Source organism: Erpetoichthys calabaricus, chromosome 4 (assembly GCF_900747795.2).
Source record: "Erpetoichthys calabaricus chromosome 4, fErpCal1.3, whole genome shotgun sequence".
In the NCBI taxonomy this organism is placed as follows: Eukaryota; Metazoa; Chordata; class Cladistia; order Polypteriformes; family Polypteridae; genus Erpetoichthys; species Erpetoichthys calabaricus.
The window spans coordinates 115,673,740-115,697,267 of NC_041397.2; the positions used below are offsets into that span (position 1 = coordinate 115,673,740).

The following is a 23,528-nucleotide window of genomic DNA, read 5'->3' on the forward strand; positions in this document are numbered from 1 at the left end:
AGTCTAGCTTTACATGTTAGTTAAAAATATAATAGAGCATTTAGGCTGCTTGAATAAGTATACAAAATCTGTAAAAGAAAAGAGTTTAATAGGCTGCAGAAAACTGTTGAATTACTATCCAAACATTAAAAACTAAAGCAAAAGTGTTAAATAACATATCTATTGTATATTTACATAATAATCTTCTTCAGATGAATGCTTTCAAAAATAGCTGAACTTGGTTTCACTGGTCTATTTATTCAGCTAGCTGTGCATTCATGGACTGCTCGTACATTTAGATTTACAGTTGGATAAAGTGGAAAAAATTACCACTTAAAAACACAGCAGGAGTGATACTACTAAACCTTATAACTGCTAGGTGGCGATCACGAGACATCTTTAGCGTCTTAATATTCGATATATAAGCTTAAAAAGAACACAATATCCCTTCGTATAGTCACAGAATGCATTCCTGAACAATATGAAATGCACAATCAGTTGGAACAGTAGTTCAAATTATAATTCTTTCACAGAAACTCTTAAATCACAGATCACATTGAATCCATTGACTTGATATTATAAATACAACATCATTCAAAAGCTCTGCACAGATTTCAAAGTGACCTTTATTGTGTATCTTTCTTACACAATATGTGTAGCAGTCCAAACAGGTTGTCATTCGAACTTAATAATATAATTACTAAGAAACACAGCTGGTTTTGACTAAGACGCATGTGTTCTACTACCTGTGTTATGCAATCTTTTAGAGGTTTATTGAGCAGATAATTTCAAATTGGCTCACAAGTTTATTTATGGGCAGCATGGTGATATAGTAGTTAGCAGAGCTACCTCACACTTCCAAGAAAATTAGTCTGAATCATAGACCAGTCACTTCCTGGGGGTAGTTTGCACATTCCTACTTTTAGTCGTTAATTCTCTGGGTATTCTGTTTTTTTGGTCACATATCACAAACCTATAGATTGGAGTTAGGGTCTGTATATTTGTGTGCCTCATGATGGGTTTGTACCCTATCCAGAGCTTGATCACCGCTGTGCTTCTAATGACCTGGCTCCCATTTCTATAATGCTTACTTTGATTAAGCCATTGAGAAAATGAATCGATGGATATGACATTGCAACTCATATTAATGGACACACATTCATACTTTGAACATTCTGTTCCACCTCATCCCAAAGGTACCCTATAGGATTTTGATATAGTGAATGTGCAGGCCACTGTCACAGTCGTGAAACCACCTTAGGACATGGTGAAATTTACTGCAAGAAATATTAATTTCAAAAAGGATGCACATAGTCATAAACAATAAGTATGACTGTGGCGTTACATCAACACTCAATATGTATTAAGGCTTAAGGTGAGCCAAGACAGCATTCTCTAAACTTCCATCCATCCATTATCCAACTTGCTATATCCTAACTACATGGTCACGGGGGTCTGCTGGAGCCAATCCCAGCCAACACAGGGTGCAAGGCAGGAAACAAACCCCGGGCAGGGTGCCAGCCCACCGCAAGGCGCGCATGCACACACCAAGCACACACTAGGGACAATTTAGAATCGCCAATACACCTAACCTGCATGTCTTTGGACTGTGGGAGAAAACCGGAATACCCAGAGGAAACCCACGCAGACATGGGGAGAACATGCAAACTCCACACAGGGAAGACCAGGGAAGCGAACCCGGGTCTCCTAACTGCGAGGCAGCAGCGCTACCCACTGCGCCACTGTGCCGCCCTTCTCTAAACTTAAAATTAATAATTACAGATCCGTATACAAGTTTCCTCTGGCCACAAGGAAGGAGCAAAACCATCCCCACATCTGAATTGAGTCTTCCCATCACTTTTGGATGAAAGGAACACATCCAGTTAATAATCTTGTGCCATGTGAATTCAGTGCAACACAAGCAGTAATGCGTCTAATTCATGATCATTACATTCTGTACTTCAATAACGCAGGAATTAATAAAGATAGCACCTTTCTTAGTTTTTAACAAATGTTTGAGGTAAATTCTCAATGTTTCTGTATCAGTGCTTACTTGTGATTTTATTTTTGTTTTGAGTCTGTATTTTTTGTTTAGTACGAAAAGTTAATTCTGCTTCATTTCACAATAGTTGTAGATATTTCATGTCCATCACATCTTTGTTTCGGTAATATTTATACAGTAAATCCTGTTCTGAATCTAACCTATGAGGCTAATATAATGTTGTGGAGGTAGGGTCATTTGTGGGTGGAGTGGCTTTACATAGATATAAATCTGACAGGTCTGAATTGATTTAACATATGTATAAAGTGAATGAGTGGGTGTTTGGTTAGATGAGTGTATCCAGTACTAAATAAGGGAATGTGCCTGTTAAAGTGTGTGAGCTTTTTATGCAAAGGAGAGGTCTGGGGGAGATGGAGTATTTGCTCTAGAAGAATTGGTCAAATATATTGAATGACCCTTGCATTACACGATTATGCTACAGTATCACCACAAGCCTGTACTACTGATAGAAAACAGTATGAATACATTTATGCCTATTTCTGACCCTGTTACAGAAGAAATCTAGATATCTTAGACAAGGAAACATTTTTCCAATCTTCTTTAGTCCTGTTGTGGTAATCACCTGCCCATATTAACCTCATCTTCCTGTTCTTACTTGACAGGAATGGAAACCAGAACGGTCTTCTGCAGATGTAGCCTTTCCACTCCAAGGTCCTATGATTTGGAGTAAACACCTGTTATTTAAGTGTCTGTTACCTTTCTATTACCTTGAAGAACTCTGGTCATTCTCCTCTGACTTCTCACTGCCATTAACAGGATGTCTTCCCCTCATCACACTTTTCTCTGTAAATTCTAGAGACTGTTGTGTGTGAAAATCCCAGGAGGGCAGCTGGGATCGACATATGACACCAATCATATCAAAGCTAAACACATTTAGATCACATATCTTGCCCAATCAAATATTTGGTCGAACAACTAATCCTCTTGACCAGGTCGGCATGCTGTATACACTGAGTTGCACGTATATGATTAGCTTTTTAAGGAGGCTAAAATAATGATCAAAGGTAGGTAATAAAGTAGCCACTGACTGTAAGTCCTTTTATCTTTCAAATTTGTTCAGTAATTTTCAGCTATGCTATAAATAAAACTGCTACATCACTTGCAAAGGAGAGTTTTGCAGCACAGTACTGAAGACGGCCCAAGATGAACAATTTATGAACTAAATTCAAGAGAATTGCAGCCAGCACCTATTAGGGTATTATGGAAGAAATAGGATTCAGGGAGTCTCTCCACCACCCACGTACCATAAGCTAGTAAAGCTGTAGTTTTTGCATTCCATTAAGCAGAAGCAGCATTATACCTACTTTTATTATCATTAATAAAACAACTGACTAAAGAAAAAAAATAACTAAAACCATCACTGGTGGGCTTAGTCCATGTCTTGCTATCTGATGAGAGTGATTTCAGTAAAGGACATGCTTATAGTCTTGCTTATATCGATATATACATACACAAATACATACATATATTCCTGTAAGAGCAGAAGGAAACTGGTATAAACTTTTTCACCAAAACTGGGTTCTAATTTGATGTTACTAAGAAATAGTAAGAAAATTAAATACATGATAACAGTGCATATGCAAAGCAAAGAAGGTTATTATGAATACATGCAAATCACATTATTGTAAATGAAACCTTTCAGATTTGATTAGCAAAGTACCAGCTGATTCAATTTCCACCAATACATACAATACAAACCTACAGTACGGAGTATAAGTATAGAGAATTTTGTTACATATTATGTTCTCTCTCTAGACCTAGAGTGAGCATTCAAATTAAAGATGGACAGTAAGGTATCAGTCTTATTAGTGTCATGTCATTTGTTATTTTCTAATCTACTTAAGTCCAGACCAGGGTCACAGAGGGTGTTGGAGCCTTTCCAAGACAGCAAAAGGCATAAGGCAGGAACAAAACCTGGACAAGGCACCTGTTCATCACAGGTTGAACACATACACAACCACACACACACACACAAACTAGGGCCAACTTAGTGTCACCAGTACACCTAACCTGTGTGTCTTTGTACTGTGGGAGTAAACCACACAGACATGGGGGGAACAAGCAAACTCTACACAGTACATGAACCCTGGTCTATTTACTGCAAGGCAGCAGAGCTATTACTGCGCCACCCATGTGCCAGTGTTATTATTACTGCTATCTATTAGGCTAAAGTGCAAGTTAAATTGAAGATTATTGTTTAGAAATTCTGGATGCAGTAAGTCTGCCATAGCTCTGCCAATATAATTGAAGCTGTTAGACCATGTTTTATTATTAACTGACCAAGCATTATCCCTTCCAACTTTAAATACTTAAGGTTCCACAAGTTTATCTACACAAAAACAACTGTGATGAGATCCACAACCCATGTACTGTGTGCTAAGGCAAATCTTGTTTAGAAGATTAGACTTAGTTGACAGCTACTTTTGTGTAAAAGTAAATGAAATACACCATTCACTCGTAACAACGTAGCTTTTGGTTGCCATTTAGGGGCTGGGCATTACTTCTTAGAGCGAGACCCTTTTGAGGGGCTACACACTTCACACAAAGAGTGATAAAGATGGAATTAAAACTCAGCCATCTGAAGAAAAGAAACTGATGAGTGGAAAACTTTACTTTGAAGAAGAAAAGAAGCTCAAGTACCATTTCAAGCTACTAAATATGTCGAGCTGTCATAACAAAGTCAGACAGGCCTAATCCAATTCAGGGCAGCCAACAGCACAAGATATTAGCCTGGGACCAAGACTGGAAGGAATCACCAGTCAATTTTGGGGTTCCCTCAGCCTAACACCAAACACACAGGAAGCCAATTAAGAATCCTTATTTTAATTCTAATAACTTGGAAAACACAGTACCTAGATAAATGCCCACACAGACATGGAGAAAACATACAAACTTTACAAACAAACTGGCATGATACTGGATCTGTAAGGCAGCACCAGTGATTATGAAAAATGTGCCTGAACTTCTATACTGAAGAAGCAACCTGTCTTAGAGAAGTTGGTTTTTGGACCCCCTCTACATCTAAGGGGTTTATGTTGCAGTGTCACTTAACTGGGGCTGGAAGAGAAACTGTAGTAAATGTACAGGAATGTGGAACAGATTTAAACATTTCAGGATACTTGATTTGGAAGCATATTTATAAAGAAATGACACATTAAGAAGAAAGAGAATAAACGTACGCAGGGAAATGACAAACCGAAAAGAAAATTATATAAAAAGAAAGTATAAAGTCCATTTTTACCTTTGCCTTGTGTGCGATTCTAGATGCTGAACTGTCTTAACATTTTCCAATAAACATATAAATCAAGTAAAGTGCCCAGCAATCTGCTGATGTTTCCAGACGTTTTGTCTTTCGGTTTTCTTTATAGAGACATTTACAGAAATGAGTGCTTACTGCTACTCTACAAGAAGAATTAGCACACCCAAAAACCTTTACACCTTTTTTTTTTTTTTTTAAATTCTCTGGTGCATTCATTAGCTGACAAATAAAAATCTAACAATGGCAGATCTTGTCTTGTCCAACATCAGCAAATCAACAATCCATTTGTTACTGCATTCCCCATGGGGCAAGAGAAAAATGGCTCTCCTAATACCAATTTATTAGCATAATTGGTAATGCAGTGGTGGTTTCAAAACACCTTGAGTCTTGGGGCACTCAGCTGAAAGCTTGGTTGCCCAGAGAGCAGTGATCAATAGTAATTAAGTGAACTCCTGAAGTACCTGGGTGGCAGTGGAGTTCTGCATGCTACTTCATTATGAACCTCCATCCCTTAGTATCCAGGAAGGCATTTTTGTTAAGAAGATAATGTCAGCAACTAAATGATGTTATTCAGAACAATCTTTCTAATCTCTCAACTAGGGAGATCCTGCAAATCATTTTTTTTCTTTCTTATTTAAAATACTGTAACTGTAACTACTGTAGATGTGATTTGTCAACAAACCACAGTCGAGGAGCAAATCCCATGACAATTTTTAACATCTTCCAGCCTTGATTGTCTGCTATTTCATAACCCTTTACAGTGAACAGTCAAAGCAGAATGATGCTCACTAATATAAAGCTATGTAAAAGAAAGCATCACCAAGTAGGTGTTATAATACAATAAGAAACAGTTTTCAATTTTATTAGCAAACAATACAATCAGATAAATGATCAATTTAATAAGAAAAAAATCATGCTAATATTGAAAAAACAATTTTGAGGCATCATGCCTTCAGTGCTTATTAAGAAAAAACAATTCCATCACAGTATACGTGATAAACATGAATAAGGAAAGTACAAAAAAAGAGAAACAGTGAAAATGTGAAAGAAATACTTTACCCAAAATTATATTTATTTATTAAATGTTACTTACCCTGTGTAGTTTTTAGTAGTGTCCGAGAAACATTTTTAATCTCATGTTTTCCTGAAGAAATTAAATAGCACCCAACATAGTAACCAACAATGGGTGAATTGAAGATCTGCTTCTCCCTTTCTTTCAATGGTGAGGAATCCTGTATTTAACTCAAATGCACAGCATTGTGGGAAAGACGCTGTTCCTGTTGACATTCACTGTGGAACATTCAGGATGTAACTACTAATAATATTTTAGAGAAAAATGCACACATTTTACATGTCTTGACAATTTTTTTTCACACTGTTTGCTATTGTTCAGCACCATTCTCCTATTAACCCCCCTGAGTTTGAATATTTAATTTTTCCATGAAAACATGAGATTTTTCTCGGCCGCCACTACAAACTACATGAGGTAAGTAACTTAAAAAAATACAATTTTTGCGTAGAGTGTTCCTTTAAAACTTTATTTCTTAATACTTGTCTGAGCCTCAATTATTAAGAAAAACTAATAAACACACATAATTACAATAATACAATCCTGATTCATCTGTTCATGATGAGTAATAATTTGATTACCACATAATCATAAGCTTTTTAATGTATTTGTTTTAAATTTAGGGTGACATGACAGCATAACGGTCACTAGAATCCCAAGCCTTGCTGTTGCCTGTATTGAGCCTGCGTTCTCCATGTATCTTATGTGGGTTTTCTTCTTGATATTTCCGTTTACCCCTCATATCCTCAAAGACCCGCTGGTTAGATTAATTAGCAACTTTAATTAGCTGTCCCTGCAATAGACTGGTGACATGGCCACGACTTTTCAGGAACCAGAACTAGATTGATTAAGTTTGAAAATGTTATGCTAATTTTAATTTAATTAAGTAGGAACTTTGATTGCTACACACAAGTTTTATTAAAAAAAAACAAACAAATAAATTGGGGGGGGGGGGGCAGCAATTAAAATTCTGAGTTTTGATAAAGTGGAAAAAAATGTAAAAAGTCAGAACAAATAGGACTGAATATTGGAATAATATCCAAAACCTAAATAAATAAATACACACACACCCACCACACACAGAACACTTTTGTTGCCCAGGAATTTCATATCAGCTTGCTTCACATGTTTTACATTATGAGCAGGATGTTAGCGCAGTGGTCATGTTGCTTACCTTGGAGCTTTTACAGATTAAGTTCATATCCTAGCATGGTTACATTTGTTGGGAAGTACACATTCTACCTGTGTGTTTGGAATATTTTTGACTACCACAGTTTCCTCCCATACCCAAGGCTTCCACTTTGGACTAATGAAACAGTCAATAACAGACCTAAGTATTGATACATTTAGGTGTGTGTGTGTTTGTGATTGTCTGTTGCACCAGCGATCCATATTGCATGAAAGATGAACTAATAAAAAAATAAAAGAATGACCTGTGAGTGAGGCACTAGACCAGTCTGACACAGAAGGTTGGCAAGTTATCCTCTGTGTACATGCCTTTATAGTTTCATGGTTCAAGAGCTCATAAGAAGCCACAAAGACAATGTAAAAGCATTCCCCTCCACCCCTACTAATCTGGTACAATGCATTTTAAGAAAATTGTACCAAACACTCCACCATGCATATTCTTTCCATGTGTGAAACAATGTGGTTGTAACTGGGACTTATTGCAGGAACTGGCTAGTCTATTGCCATCTATACAGCTCTTGTTCTACAGCAGTCCAAGCTCACCTGGCAATGATGTTGTAATCACTGAAGCTGATGTTGTAATAAATGCTCTGAAACAAAACACAGCCTCTGCTTGATACTAGCATATTGCTTGAAGATTTACCTAGCAATCAATGAACTGCATCCAGTTTCTAAAGGTATTAGAGTTAACATTAAAGAGCGTTAACAAAGGCACTCACAACAATAGTTTGTTTTGTGAAGTGTTTCTCTGCACCTCCCAAATAATCTTTTAATGATTTGATAATTTCCAGTTCTACAGAGTGCATATTTTTATAATGTGTGTAAGTAACAGCTTGCAAATGGCAAAGCTAAGAGGAATTGACATGTTAAGATATCAATATGGTTAACACCATTCTCCAGTTAATTTTCAAATCAATTCATCATCATTGTAGATTCTTATTTATGTGAAAAAGTTATTATATACCAGTGTGTAGCTTTACAAAATAGCAATACATATAAAATACAAAAGAAACTTTAACCATATAGTAACAGTAAAATAACTAGTAATTTTAGAATAAGCTATATTAAAAATGCTTTCAGTTGTTTGACAATGAAGGCACTTCACTTCTAGATCATTTGAAGTATTTGTTTAATATTTGATCTAACAGTGGAAATATTGAAAGATCAGTTTGGAGATGTTCATTCAGCTGTCTTTATTAATAATTTTAAAGATCATGTGTAAAATGCATTTACTGTCAACCAAAACTTTACTGCTTTATATGCAGTCATAATCTTTAATTTACAGAATATTATTTTTTATAAACCACAATATAGTCATCCATTATGGTCTCACAAGCTGCTGTATGACTTGACTTAATGTTAAACCTGCTCCCCTGCTCCCCAGTATTTGACTGGAAATCTATTTTCCAGCATGGAATCAATCTTACCTGATCTACATTTACAGTTCATTATGCACACATGCACACACACACACTATATCATAGACAGACAGATGGATGTATGTACGGACAGAGAGACTCAAAGTAAATTAACTTTTTGTTTACATAACTCTCACAGTAGGTTTTGTCAGAGAACGGTAAATTGTCAGAATATGGAATATACCACAAAAATCTTCTAACATAATTAATACAGATAACAAAACAAAAACTGAAAAAGATAAAACACACTACACTTAAGGCATGTAGGTCACAATGGGTGAGGATAACAAATATTCTGGGTGATGTAGGTATTTTCATTGAAAATAAACATAATTTATGGGTCCAAAAATTCCCAGTGAAAGTAAAACTCCCAGTGACCAAAGACAGCTGGTTGCTCAATTTCACCTTGTGCATTCACATTTAAAAACATCCTGTAAAGCATCCAAACTAAAGATGATGACAATAAAAGTAACAAATGTGAATATTGTATGTTATAAATGAGAATATTGCCTGTCATATGACAGTTAGCAAAAATGTCTTTTAGAAAGTGATGCTATTGTCTTGCTTGAGGTTGTTGCTCAGTTTCCCTTTCATTACAGTAAGATAAACTTGTCTGACAGAACATAGTAACTGTTGCCATGCAATGCTGGAATAAAGAGTAGAGACAGCCTTTACTACAGCAACAGTGACACAAGCAATTGGCATAAAGTTATGCCCATTTCTAGCTAAAAAAGGTATTTTTGAACACATTTTGCCCATTTACATAATGTATTATTGAATCAGTAACAAAACCTTTCACTGCTGAAGAGAGTACAGTTGTATTATCATATGCGGTATGCATATTTTTACATTTTTAAACAGCCTTGGACTATGTAGACGAACAAAAATGTATCAGCCCTGACTTTTATAAATCCATACATGTGTGAGGTCAATTAAAAACCTTGTCAAAAATCTGAATGTAATAAAGGCATATGGGGATCTGTGAAATTACACTGTGCGTACTGATCTCTGAACTGATATTCGTCTACTGTACATACTTTTTATGTCACACTGAAAACAAGGACCAGTATGGCAGTCTGTGGAAACCTCAGTAGAAATTTGGCAAGTGGCAGATACAGTCATCTTACTTTCTGTCTCGTCTTCATTTTGGTTGGGTTAGGGTTGTAATAAATGTATGACTTTTTAACTTTTTTTCCTGCATTTCCTCCATGCTACTGAACTGGACAAATGGGTGGATTTAATTCATGGTGCTCTGCAATTCTTTTTTATATGTTATAAATATACTTGCTTATAGCCATAAGAAAAAAACACCTTAGAGAATACAAGTAAATTATTCCATTATTCTATCTATATTTGAAACATAAATTGTACACCTCTGATGTTACATTTAAAACGGGCATGCCTTAATACACACTTTATTTTCAAAATGACTGGCTTAAAAAGTAGATTAGGACCACTAGGCACAATGATGTTGGTTTGTTTTCCATCAATTTAGGAGTCTGTGTAAGGTAAATGTTAGTGTGTTTATTGACATCTGGATTTAAAAACAAATGGAGGTGTCTTCCCTGTGCACTCTTATTTTCAGTCTTATACCTGAACAGTTGTACTTGTGTGTGATGCATAGGACTGGTGCTCTCTCTAGTCACTTGCCGCTCATGTACCCACTTTCATTGTACTTTAGTGGGTCTGACATATCAACACTAAAATGGAAAAATTTCACTGTGTTCTGCACATGTAGCAGTACTACTACTACTACTACTACTATTACTACTATACCTGATGTAGCTCTGAACAGTTTCTGTACAAATTCCTAGGTCTTTCTTACATTCTGGAATAAAGTCACATCATATGATACGAAAAATGGGGATTAAAATGAGAAGGGAGAAATTTAATAATTAGATTTTCATTGCTTATAACACACGTTAGTTTTCCCACTATGTAACTTGAGGTTATCACAGACTATCTGTAACTGAGTTTGAAGTTGAGATCCTATCATTTAAGCAAGCTTGATTTAAAAGATTTTAACCCAATATTAATATTTATAAAGAGGTGTACACATTTATATAAAAGTTACAATTTTTATTTGCTCAAGTGTGACTTAGGATGCTGCACAATACTTCAGATGCTTGGAGGCTCAAAATATTTGATGAAAACAAATGACATTCTGCATAACCCACAGCAGTGTTAAACTTCACTTAAGGCATTTCTAGACAAACAGACATTTGCAGTGAAAATAAATTTGCTCATGGTAAAGAAAGGTCAGATCACTCTTAAATCTCAAGAATGAACTAGTATGTGTATTAAGAAGTAAATTAATCAGTTATACAGAGTAATACAGTACCTTAACACAGCACAGACACTGAACATATATTTTCTTAATTTAAATACATCACTTGATGATCTTCAGCTCTGCCCTAAACATTTATTTTAATTTTATAGCATTCTAAGATACTTCAATAACTAGCATTCCCTTTATTCCTAGTCCATTTTTGCACCTGAAGTTTCAGATCCTTCGTTTATGATACAAGCTGCCATCCACATCTCTGAACAAAAGGAACAGTCACAATGACAACGCAAACATTCCGAATGGGATGTGAATCGGTGGCATGGAAACACAAGGGGCATCCATTTATTTTCAATTTATCCAATAGCATAAATAACAAGAAAATAACTTTCTGTTAAGGTAACATAGCAACAGAAAGAAGTATGCATTGATTGTAAATGAATATTAAACAAAAAACATGACATACAAAGCAAGGTAAACCAAAATGTTGCTCTCTGCAGTAGTCCTCAGTTTGGTGGTTTTGTTTTGTATAACAAAAGAATAATTATTACATAAATTAAATACATCTGATAAAAATACTACGAATTCAAGTTAATTACAGTATACAAACACCAAAGATTTGCAAAAAATGTTAGTATTTAATATCATATATCCAAAAAGTTTTGGGATTAAAAGGATCATGACAAATTAAATTTCACCAGTAAATACATCCATTTCCTAAATTTGCAAATTTGGCCACAGGGAGCTAACACTTATATTAACAGCATTGGCCACAAGACAAGAACTGAAATGAATGGAATGTCAATCCATCATCGGGTACATTCCCTCCTACCAGACAACTTTAAAGCTTGCAATTACATAAACATTAATTTCTTTACAAGGAGTGAGGAAAACAAAGCAGACATAAGGAGAATGTGCAAAGTCCACAGAGCCTAGCCAGGGATTTTCCACAGTTCCTTAGAGTCATCAGTGTAAACCAATATGCTACTGCAAAAATGGTTTAGTTGTGTTTAAAATTTTTGAGTGCTTTCTTTTGCTTACCTTATAATATTCTCTAAGGTTAAAATATTTAAGAATAAACATTTGTTGTTTATAATATGAGAATAAAACAGATACTAATAAAGCAGAGGTAACCAGAATGGTCATTTATGAATATCTCTACTCTGGATGATATCGATCAAAGGTACCATTGGCAACAGTGCCAGAAAAAAAGTGCTGCTAGGTATGCAGTATATCTAAAATATGCATATACCTGAACACTAACCACAATAGTGATTAGCTAGCTCAATATTTGGCTTACAAACCAGCTAGAACCTTACAAGATCTATCGAACTACAAAATGACATCTACTTAACCATTGCAGCACTAACTGAGATAGAGACTAGTGCTTCCAAAGGAGATTATCTCAGTTACAGCATAGAATGGTTTCCATCCATCCATTATCCAACCCACTATATCCTAAATACAGGGTCACGGGGGTCTGTTGGAACCAATCCCAGCCAACACAGGGCGCAAGGCAAGAAAGAAACCCTGGGCAGGGCGCCAGCCCACCGCAGGGCGCGCATGCACACACACACACACCAATACACCAAGCACACACTAGAAAGGTTTGTATATTCTTTTTCCATTATAGATTGGAAAAGTTTAAACAAACAATTTGTTCAGTACTAACAAGAAATTAAAATATTTGTGTGTTATTAGTTTTAGAAGATTGCGTTTGTCTATTAACTGTGACTTAACAGAAGAGTAAAACAAAATATTATGAGTAATACATACAGAAATCTATTTAATTCCAAAGATCTTAAAAACCTTTTCTTGCAACTGTGTCTTTTATAGCTGACAGCAGTGTACCATTTATGAATTGTTTAAAAAATGATGATTAGAATTTTTTGTACTTAAACATCAGAAGAGATTGAACAGTTTTTATAGAAATGTTTAATATGAAAAAATAATCTATTAACTGTATTGAACTACTGTGCCTCTAATGTAATATTAAGGTCTAAAGGAATTTACCAGATGATAAATATTTCATAAATAAAAACCATGAAACCAGATTCAACATCCCAGTTAAAAAAGTTCTTTTCTGAAAGTTTTTAAAAAAATACTATCTACTAAACTACAGTTATTATTCAAAAGAAGTCATAACAGTAAATATTGAAGAATTACAAAAAATGCAAAATAACTTTTTTCTTACAATTTTAGTTTTTCATTGTTTAAGTCTCATTATAAAATAAATTAATTCAGCTTTTAAAATAAAAAATATCTACCTGACCACACAGTGGTTCAATTATGGTAATCACTGAATCTTTACGTTTTCTTTACTTTGGTTTTTTGAAGTTGCAAGGAACTCATTTCATTTTTCTTATCTTCTGTGTCTTTATTTTACTCATTATTATAGTTCTGGGATATCATCGCATAGCCATTTCATTAAATGGATTCTGCCATTTTCGGTTTTGTTTTCCATAGGTCCTGACATATTACTGATAGCAACAGTACACCCATTGCTATTGACATCACACAGAAGGTACATGACGTTATTTTATCAAGTGGCCTTCGTAAGACATGGTGACACCAATAAGGAAGTTTCTACTTTGACTTACAACACAAAAACCTAAATGGTGCTAAGTTTAGCAGGGCATTTATTTTTATTTCAATATATTGATTATCAATACCCATTATTTAAGTCTGCATTATCTTCGCTATTTTTGCATAGAATGCAACATAATCATCCAAGTAATGCCCGGTGTCAGTTTTTTAAGCGAGATAGCAGCTACAGAGATCTTTTTTAGTATGGCAGGAACAAAGGTGTATGTAGAGCAGTATTTTCCAACCTTTTTTTTGCAGTGGCACACTTTTTGTAACCCAAAAAAATCCCATGGCACACCACGATTCTGCCAACCAAAAAAGCATTAAATCACTTAGACATGCTAAACTGTCCGAAGGCCATTGATACAGGCGGTCCTCTCTTTGTCTTACTCCACTGACCCGGGGTCAGATGTATATGCCCACTGGCCCTCGGCTCTACAAGAGTCGCTGGTGAACATGCACCCAGGCAGATTGACCCCTGACGTGTCTCCCAGCTGCAAAAGTGCTCTCTAAGTGCTGTGTCTGCAAAACAGCGATCACAGAGTTGCTTTATATCAGCTTCTCCAGGTAGTCCTGTCCTCCTTGGACAGGTCTTGACCACCTGAGGAGCGTGTCTCTCTCAGGTCTGGACCCAGTGGCACTACTGTTATTTCCACGGCACACCAGTTGATAAACACTTGTGTAGAGTATAATTATCAAGTCGTTGATGGTGATGAATAATGAAGCATTGTATTTGTGGAGTTTTAACACAGGTTTTAATGTATGCCCATTTAAGAGCTTCATATTATTTCAGTTAAATCAGTCTTTAGCAGTAATTGTTTCTTACTCTGATACGTCTGTGTCTCATGCTATGCTAATTTGAGAATTAATACATCGGCCTCGTTTTCTTATTGCTTTCTTCTCAACTTTCCTTTTAGAAAGGCATTCAAATTCAGGTTGTACTTGCTCAAGTAGTATTTTGTTAAAATGTTAGATGTGATTAATCATGATTACATACATTTATGTAATTATGTAATTTATGTAATTAATTAGTTAATTTTTTGTAATCGATTCCCAGTCCTAAATTAAACTATAAATCACAGGTGTTAACTGTTAATTTTTTATTAACAAAATTAAATTCTCTAGGCTTATTGCTCAGTGACCATAAAAATACTAAAATAAATAAAATTTCCTTAAAATACACAAAAATAAAATATGTACAAAAATATTTATCCATAAAACATATGGCATAAAGAAAATAAAATGCTTCTCATAATTACAAACTGTCAATAAATAAGCATATATATATATATATATATATATATATATATATATATATATATACACACACACACATACACACACATAATTAATTGGTATTGGCAATTAAACATTGCTTAAAAGTAAATATACCTACATTTTCAGATTTCAGTCATTTTTAATCATTAATTGCACTACAGCTTGTTTATACTATTAAAGTATACATTTGCTATATTTATACAGGTATGTTTGTTTTTCTTCTGTGTATCGGCTAGACATTCACAATTCTTGAGGTGTAATTATAAATATGGATTACCAGTTTAATAATGCAGTACTTGATTCTTACCAAATCTTATGCTGTATGGCATACAGTAACAAATAATAAACACAGTACAAAATAAATTAAATCAAAATAGTATAATTCTCCACCATCAACTCAAATGAAACCATCACAAACAATGCAAAGCAGATTGTCAATTTAAATGTTATCACAAAACAATGAACTTTTTTTCCAGCATTGCTTCACAATGCAGTTTTCTGTTCTTCTTTGTAACTCCCTTGAGACAAGAGATGATAACATGATATATAACAATCAGCCACAACATTAAAACCACCTGCCTAATATTGTATATCTCATCCATGTGCCATCTGACCCTTCGAGGCACAAACTCCACAAGGCACCAAAGTGTTAGCAGTTGATTATTTAAGTAAGTTGCAAGGTGGGGCCTACATGGATCGGCCTTGTTTTGCCAACAAAGATGCTCGGACTGAGATTGGGTTAATTTAAAGTCAGCCCTCTGAACTCTTTGTCATGCTCCTTACACCATTCGTGAACAATTTCTGCAGTGTGGCATGACATATTATCCTGCTTAAAGAGGCCTTTGTCATTAGGGAATACTGTTGCCATGAAGGGATGTATGTGGTCTGCAACAATCTTTAGGTAGGTGGTACATGTCAAAGTAACATTCACATGAATACCAAATCCTATGCTTTCCAAGGAGAACATTGTCCAGAGCATCACACTGCCTTTCCCTTCTTGCCTTCTGCATATAGTGCATCCTTCTGCCATCTCTTCCCCACGAAGAAAAGGCACACCTGGCCTTTCTCACAATCTAAAGGAGAACATGATTCATCAAACCAGGCCATCCTCTTCCACTGATCCATGATCCAGTTCCGACGCTCAAATGCCCACTGTAGGCACTTTTGGCTGTGACAGGGGTCAGCATGGACAGTCTGTGGCTAAACAGCCCCATACACAGTAAGCTGCAATGCACTGTATATTCCAACACCTTTCTCTCATGGCCAGCATTAAGTTTTTCAGCAGTTTGTGCTACAGTAGCTCTTCTGTTGGATCAGACCATATGGGCAAGCTTTCGCTCCCCATATGCATCAATGAGCCTTGGGCGCCTATGAAACTATCAGCAGTTTACCGGTTGTCCTACCTTGGGCCACTTTTGGCAAGTACTAACCACTGCCTACTGGCAACATTCCACAAGACCTACCATTTCAGAGATGCTCTAGCCTAGTTATCTTGCCATCACAATTTGGCCCTTGTTAAAGTTGCTCAGATCCTTACGCTTGCCTTTTTTCCTGCTTCTCACAAACCACTTTCAAGAACTGACAGTTTATTTGCTGCCTAATATATTCAATTCCTTGACAGGTGATGTTGTAACGAGATAATCAATATTATTCACTTCACCTGACAGTGGTTTTAATGCTGTGGCTGATCAGTGTAAATAAGTTAAAAATAAAACAAAGTGTTTGTAATTAAAAGAGACCAAGATTAAACATACCTGTATAACTAAGAACAAGACTAGTGAGAAAAATGGCCTTTGCAATCTGCTGCCAACTTGCTTAAAACAGGAGTTATGCAATACCAAGGCAACATGTAAGCACTGCATAAGATGAACATCTGTGAGGCAGTTACAGTGGTTTCTCATTGTAGATAAACTTAACTCACAAAATTAACACACTGACCCAAAGATTGTCAGCACAAGAAAGGAAAGTTTAAGGCTGTTGTTATACTGGTACATTTGTGAGTTCAAAATGCAGCAAGTGCACATTCACCAAATTTAACTTTCAGCCTAGCAAAACCTTGGATCTGAGTCACCTCTACTTGTAATTTCTCTTCATTAAGTCTGCAGAACACCATCTTGGCTGTATCTGAAAAATGCTAACCAGCTGAAACAGAGAAAGGATCCCTATAATTTAAAATCTATTGGAATTATGAATCTCTCAAAACTCTTGTGGACATTTTCTTCAAGTTTTCTTAAAAAAGCCTTAATTTCTGAGATTGATAATGCTATGGTTTCAACATCACATAGATTTAAGAAATGTACATTTCTTGCTGTTAAATCTGGCAAAAACAAATCCAGTCTCATTTGAAAAAACTTGGCTTTTTAATAGGATTGTCAATGCTTGAGCTGGTACCTAGAAGCTACATGTTTAATTTGTAGAAATAGAAAGGCAACTAGTGTGTTTCTTGGTTAAACAAAAATGTTGTGACCTCATTTCAGAGAGCAAGGAAGTACTCCAGGATGCATCCCATGCTAAGCCAAAAAATATCATTATGCTGCAAGAGATCTGTATATCCTGCACCTTCCTTCTTTAGCATTATTTTTAAAAGGTGCTGCTGAAGACTGGATGTTGATTACAATTTACAATGATTATATAATGATTTACAATTTGATCATAGTTTCCATTGCATTTGTTGAATTTGTAGACAATTCTGTACACAGTAATGTCTGGTGAATAATACAATGCAATAACCTTATTGCAAAATATTCAGCCCCTCACTTTTCCAATCATAGAAGGCCCTCCATCCATTACAAGAAGATTAGCTTTACTTAAAATCCAACCCATGCTTTTCAAAAAATTCTGTAAATGCTAAAAAATATATTTATCTGTTGCATGTATTTTCAGTGACTAAAGGCATAATCATTTTTCTCTGAAAACATCTCTGTTAAAATATCAGACAAATATTGACACCTGAGCCTTAACCATTGCATCATTTTATTTTTAAACTGCCAAACAGAAGTAATCAGTAGACCAGAGTTATGTAATAAGCATAGAAAGGCAATCTTTATAGATTACCTCCATCCAACTCACTGCTATACAAGAACATAAGAAATTTGACCAACAAGAGGAGACCATTCAGTCCATTAAGTGTGTTTGCTTAGCTAATACCTGAAATGACGCCAAAATCTCATCTACATATACCTTAAAGGTTGTCAAGGTTTCTGCTCCAACTGCATGGCTCAATAGTCTGTTCCAGATTCCCACATCTCTGTGCTTAAAGAAGTACATTCTGGCTTCAGTCCTAAATGTACCTCACTTTAGTTTCCAATGGTGTCATGGAACACGAGATTCACTATTAAGTTGAAAGAATTCTGCTGGATTTACTTTTTCAATGTGTAGCTGCGTTTGTTCAAAATTCTCAAAATTCTGCAGCTTTTAGCTTACTGCATAGAACAGTTCAGGCAAAAGTGTGACATTGTTTTCAAATAATTCCACAATCCAAACATCTTTGTTTTAAAGGTTTTAGCAAAATTCAAAGCAAAACATTTCATATAAAAATAGAAGGAAAAAATATTAGAAAGAAAGAAAAGTTGCAATTTAAAGAATGTTCTGTTTAAGACTTACTTATCTTGTTTCACTTCTCCGAGTATGGTCATACAGGCTTATAACGTGCAGAATGGTCAGAAAACTGTATGGCAATGTTCTATTTGCAAACTAATTTAACAATCCATGCTTCTAGAAGTGAGGCTATTTCCAAACTTAATTAACACTCTATTCTTACAGGTATAGCTAAGAAAGTTCTATTTCATGTTAACTTACATGGTATAAACGATTATGCCATAATCTAAGTAACTATAAGAAATTTATATTCTATTGAAATTAAGTAGACACTTGGCTCTTACACAATGCCTTTGTGAAATTTGAAAAGCTGGATTAGGTCCCCACCCAGTCTGCTGTGGAATCCGAAAGTGAGACTAACATGGTTAATAATGTAATCTTTATTTTGTCACCTGAAAAGAGCTCCTCCATTATGCTAGGGTACAGTCCTTAACTAGCTCTGCATCTAAAATGTTTTTCTTTCTCCCTAAATATTGCATTTCTTTTAGGGATGCTGCAGTGGCCTTCCGAGTAGCCATTGCAGCACTGGTGAGTACTGCTGCAGGCAACATGTACCCCGCTTTTAAAGATTCCATTTTTTTAATTTGTGGAAAAGATGTAAGGAGGACAGGCAATGTTCAAGGATGCATGCAAAGTACTAAAATGGCTTTTAACGTTGCTGACATTATATACAGTTACTGTCATTCTGAAAATTAAACACAAAGTTTCACATTTGCATGTGTTGATAAAATAAAGGCATAAGTCCAGTTTGAATTAAACAAATTTGGCCACCAGTGGAGTATTACTGCCTTAAGGGCTCAAAAGAACGCTTTTGGGAAGTCCCAATTGGTGGTAAACTGGGCTGAAGTAAAAGTTTGTAGGTAATGACAGTCCTAGTCAGTAAAGCGGTCTATTGATAGAGGATACGTGGAGTACAATATGGACAGTGAGACAGGTAGGAGGTAACAGGTAACAGCTGCATTTCATCTTATCCTCCATTAAGAAAAGAACTTAAGACATTTGTTGGAACCTTTCGTGTTAGATGCATGTCACAGGTGAACTGGTAACATTATAAAGCAGGCCTGTTGCTCTCCTTTTGATAAAATTAAAATATGGCAGATGCCCGTTCAACATACAAGTGATTAGTACTGCACCAAAGAACATAGTGTACATTCGTCATGTTAAAGCGTACTGTATGTATGAACCAGACAGGACTGTGTTGCAGCTGTGCAACAGATCATTTTAAAAAGTGTATTTCAAATATCTACAGAATGGGTATTACAAATACAAACCAGGCAGTCATTTTGAATGGGACTTAGAACATCCATTATGCAAATATATAAAGCAAAACACAATCATGGTAAGCCATCTAATTTAAAATTAAAGTTATTTATATTTACATAAAACAAAAAATTGTTACACATTTGCTAAATCAAAGCAATTAATATTATGGTAATTTAATTTGAAAGTACTTGTAAGCATCTCTGTTATAGCCAGTGCTGTCCTGGAACTACAGATGTAGATGGACATCTTTGTTCCGAGAAAGCTGACCAAATTAAGCATGTTCTAGTAAATAAAACCAGAAACCGATTAAATGAAAACCACAATCATAAAATAAATATCATGCCATTTTATTAAAACTTCCCTTTTAGGGGTCCAAACAAGATCATGGAAGATGTGTAACGCAAGCAACTGAAAACTACGGTCAAGACACAAAGGAAACAATTTCATTAAAGTCAGATCTGCAGTTCATAAAAAGCATTTGGCGACAGGTGTCTCACTTGGAAAAAGCTATGTGTGGGATCAGAAAAATGGCATCATTCATCAGCTTGTCCCTTTGAACTCCAGGAATGTAAGCTCCATTCTTGCATGTCCACTAACTGTGGATTCTGCAGACTCTCATTTTGTCCACCTTGCCTTTTTTTAGGCTAAAGCAATTTCTAGCAGTATTCCAAAAATGTGAACATTAGGTTACTAAGGTTAACTGCCAATTGCAAACAGGCCCAGCATCTAGGTTTGATTTGTGCATTGTGCCTAATTTTGCTGGGATAGACTTTGACTACTTCAGGCCCTGTAAGTTTAAAACAGAATCTGAAAACGAATGAATAGAAAAAAAGGGTTCAGGTAGCACTGAACAGGGTCATCAGTATTAACGATTAATAGATTTTCTAAACATGTAATAGCAACAGATGTTTCAAACAGGCGGTAATTATTCAGGTATTTCCAGGATTTCTTAAGCAAAAGTATGAAGATGGTTTACTAAAACAAGCAGGTAAAACAGACCAGGATAACAAAACGCAAAAGATGTTTGTGACAGAAAGCTTTGCAAGTGGTGTTACCTTACGGGCCGTGCCAGATGTGCCCTCATCTGTGGTCCAAGTTCATTCCTTTAATTACCTTTGGACAGTATGGCAGACTTTTTCAGGTCATGCAGTATGTTGATGTTTTGTATCCTTCACAACAATTTAACAGCCTGATTTTTAAAGTTGATGTGAATGTGAAAACATATCTAAAAGTTTTGATTTGACTATAAAAAAATAACCTAAAGATAAGATATACTGTACCTTGCTGTTGTTAATTATTTATTTCAAAGATGTTCATAAGCAAATGAATAGTGATATCTGATCAATGCTGCACGGTTAATACTCACTCGATACAACAATATTCATGTTTCTGTTATGGACTGGTAGAAGTAGAACCAAAATGTGAATAAATGTAATGTGTAATGCAAACTGGGGGGTACATTCTCTTTAATGATGGAACTGCAGCAGTTTTGAGTATAATAAACACACTGAAAGCACATGGATAGACATTTTAAAATTAATATAATTAAAGATCTAGGCCATAATGTAAACAACCTCCAGGTGCACATTTTGATGTATACAGATGAAGCTATAAATGATCCTGAGAGCTGCTTCAGTGTTTGTTAAAGTATGTAACAATAATATAAAAGAAGAAAATTACACTTATAGAGCAACAGGTGGGATAAAATATTAGATGCTCAAAGTAATATTTAAAATGTAGTTTCTGTATCAGTGGAATGCACATTATATTACCACTCAGAAGATACAAACTCACAGACCTTCATCAATTCCTTTTACCTTTACCTGTTTGATGATCCCACAAGATGTCCTCATTATTTGATGAACAAATATATAGGAAGCTAAACTGGAGTTGACCTATAGTGTAGCAAACTACTTTTACATTTATTTTCTACATTCTTCAGTCAATTTGATGAATTTTAAACTTGTTAGTTAAAATAGGATAAATTGCAGGATTTTAAATGTGTAGAAAATTGGTCATTTCCCCTCTTCCAGTAGCAAATATTATTGCTTATTTGGAAAGAAAGTGTTCATTTAAATTCTTTACACACTGCTCAAATGCTGTAGCCATCAAATTCAAAACGGTATGACAAATGTGTATATTTTATATATAAACTTGCAAAATACCCGCGCTTCGCAGTGGAGAAGTAGTGTGTTAAAGAGGTTATGTAAACATATATATATATATATATATATATATATATATATACACATATATATACATATACATACATATATCTACATATATATACACACACACACACATACACACATATATATATATATATATACATATCTATAATAATAAAAGGCAAAGCCCTCACTGACTGATTCACTCACTCACTGACTGACTGACTCACTCATCACTAATTCTCCAACTTCCCGTGTAGGTGGAAGGCTGAAATTTGGCAGGCTCATTCCTTACAGCTTACTTACAAAAGTTAGGCAGGTTTCATTTCGAAATTCAAAGCGTAACGATCATAACTGGTACCTCTTTTTTCACAATATACTGTAATGGACGGCAGCTCGATGGCCGTGGGAGGAGGAGTTGAGTGTCACGTCATCACGCCTCCCACGTAATCACGTGAAAAGACTGTGAACGCAGTAGGGACAAATGAAGAAGGAGCCGCAAACAGCGAAGAACAAAAAATTCATTAAACAATTGAGAAGGGAGCGAGTGAAGCATACAAGCATGTTCATAAGGGAAACAAAGCACGGTGTAAAACGTAAGTTTAAATTAAGTTTATAGAAACGCTCCCGCTGCGGATTGCAATAACATATTCGCGAGATAAAAGTTTAATGAGAAGACACGAGGTATAAACGAACCACACGCCGTAGCACAACGTTAGGGGCAACAGTTTCAACCATTCTATGATCTGCTTCTCGCAACTGAAAGACGGCACATGGCGGATGTTAGCCCACTTGCTGACCACAACGTTAGGGGCTTCAACTCTGGCGCTGACGATATTCGATTCTCGAGAGGGGATGCAGTGAGTGTGTATGCCTGATGAGCCCAGAATTAAGGAGAAACACGTGTCGCATACTCTTTGCATTATTTGAAAGTAAACTATTAAAACCATTCTATGATCAGCTTCTGGGAACAGAAAGAGGGCACGTGGCGGACGTAAGGCGACTTCCTGACCAACCACAAGTGTAACCTGGCAGGTAACCATCCATACAGTCAGATTGTGATTCAGAAAACGAATGCCATGAATTTAATTACCACGATCTACATACTGTCAAATAAACGAAACACACGCCGTAGTGGGACAGCTGTGAAAAGCGAGGTTCACAAAAAAACAGATCCTTAACAAATTGTTATTGGTATATTTTTGATCCGTTTAAAAAGGTTTTATTTTCTTCTTAAAAAATTAAAAGCAGTACTTCGCCGCAACGAAGCGCGAGAATTTGGCTATATATATCTGCTTCTCACAATTAAAAGAGGGCACGTGGCGGATTTTAGACGACTTCATGACCAAACATAAGTGTTACCTGCCAGGTAGGGTT

The 23,528-nt window shown here is 35.6% G+C and overlaps 1 protein-coding gene across 17 annotated transcripts in view; it reads right to left on the reverse strand.

The window, feature by feature from the left end:
* The window catches only part of dmd (dystrophin), a 2,688,357-nt gene that overhangs the window by 120,162 nt on the left and 2,544,667 nt on the right, over window positions 1-23,528 (reverse strand). The gene's annotated exons all lie outside the window — the stretch shown is intronic.